The following is a 1,812-nucleotide window of genomic DNA, read 5'->3' as shown; positions in this document are numbered from 1 at the left end:
AGTCACATGATCAATTTTAGGACCTGAAATCAATTAGAGCAAACACTGCTTTAGAAGACTTTGCCTTGAGCATGCCTTTCATTTTCCCTGCATCACCTTCTATCAATTGTGTGAGCTCAAAATGCCTATAATACAAATTTTCACACTTAATGTGCGTAACCTGTTCTTGAAAATCATACATATAACATGCAGTATATATGCAAATAAGTCAGCCTATTTTCCATTTTTTTAAAAATTAGGGAAATTAGACTGAGTCACATTTTTACTATCAAAGTATAAATGCTAATATCCATATGATAAGTGAAATTTTAAAATAGTCATGATAGCCAGATAATTTATTCATGTGATTCACATGACCTCTCTAAGTGCAAGCAATTTGCCAAGATTCAACTAGTTGTATTTGTAATTCTGAGTAAGCATTTTGTGGGTGAGCAAGCTCAGGTAGGCAGTTCCTATGCTGGTGTTGCTTGGGACCACAAATGAGGGTTTCGTCCACCTGGTGTCTTAACTGAGGCTGGTTCCTTCAGGATCACTTCCCTCAAGTCTGGTGGTTTGTGCTTACTTGGCTAGGTCCTGTATCTCCGATAGGCAAACCCTAAGCTTTTGCATAAGATGACAGTATTCTAAGAAGGCAAACTCCAGTAGGTAAGTAACTTCAAAGTTGTTTGTAACACGCCAATGTCCTATTGACTAAAGCAACTGAAATGGCAAAAACAAGGGTTATTGTGGGGAGGGACAATGTGTGAAGGGACAGATACAGTGAGGTGTGTAACTGTGAACCATTACTGGAAATGCAGTATGTAGTATGCAATAACTATAGTTTTTCTATACAATTTTGGGCAAAATTGTTAGGTTGTAACATTCACACTTTGTATGAAATTTAAAGTATATAAAAACATCTTTATTAATAGGCAAAGTATTAATTCCATCCAAATATTTCTCTACAGTGTAAAGTTTAGTGACAACATTTTTATTTTGGTTTGCAGAAATTTATTGGTTTTGGAAGATGTTTGATCTTCTGTCCAGTGAGCATCCAACCAGCTGCCTTTCAAAGGGTAAGTTGCATGGTTGCTACTGTCATGAAAGCTCTTGTTTCCATGGTTTTAAGAGGATACCAAGCCGGCGCCGCGGCTCAATAGGCTAATCCTCCACCTTGTGGCGCTGGCACACCCGGGTTCTAGTCCCGGTCGGGGCGCCAGATTCTGTCCCGGTTGCCCCTCTTCCAGGCCAGCTCTCTGCTGTGGACAGGGAGTGCAGTGGAGGATGGCCCAAGTGCTTGGGCCCTGCCCCCCATGGGAGACCAGGAGAAGCACCTGGCTTTTGCCTTTGGATCGGCGCGGTGCGCTGGCCACGGCGGCCATTGGAGGGTGAACCAACAGAAAAAGGAAGACCTTTCTCTCTGTCTCTCTCACTGTCCACTCTGCCTGTCAAAAAAAAAAAAAAGAGGATATCAGATTTCAGGATCTGTGCTTCTCCAAATCTGAACTCATAATCCTTTGCTCAAAACCTTTTCCCTCATGTTAAACCATGGTATTTTTATCTTTGGTATACTGTAATTTATTTGAACAATCATACTTAAAATTATAAATGCCATATTGTAGTAATAATACTTTTATACAAAATCAGTAGCAAATAAATCTTCATTCAGCTAATGGTAACTTGTGTTCAATCTTTATCGGTTAACAGACTGTGGGTGTTCTTTCAAGGAGGTCTTTCCTGCTCTTTCTTATGGGTAAAGGACTGTTTCCCCACAAGAAGGCTGATTGTTTTTGTTTTTGCAGCTAATGTGTGTATTTTCTATTTGCTTCTAGG

This window comes from Oryctolagus cuniculus, chromosome 10, assembly GCF_964237555.1.
Source record: "Oryctolagus cuniculus chromosome 10, mOryCun1.1, whole genome shotgun sequence".
In the NCBI taxonomy this organism is placed as follows: Eukaryota; Metazoa; Chordata; class Mammalia; order Lagomorpha; family Leporidae; genus Oryctolagus; species Oryctolagus cuniculus.
The sequence above is the reverse complement of the archived record's forward strand: the minus strand, read 5'-3'. Positions refer to the sequence as shown.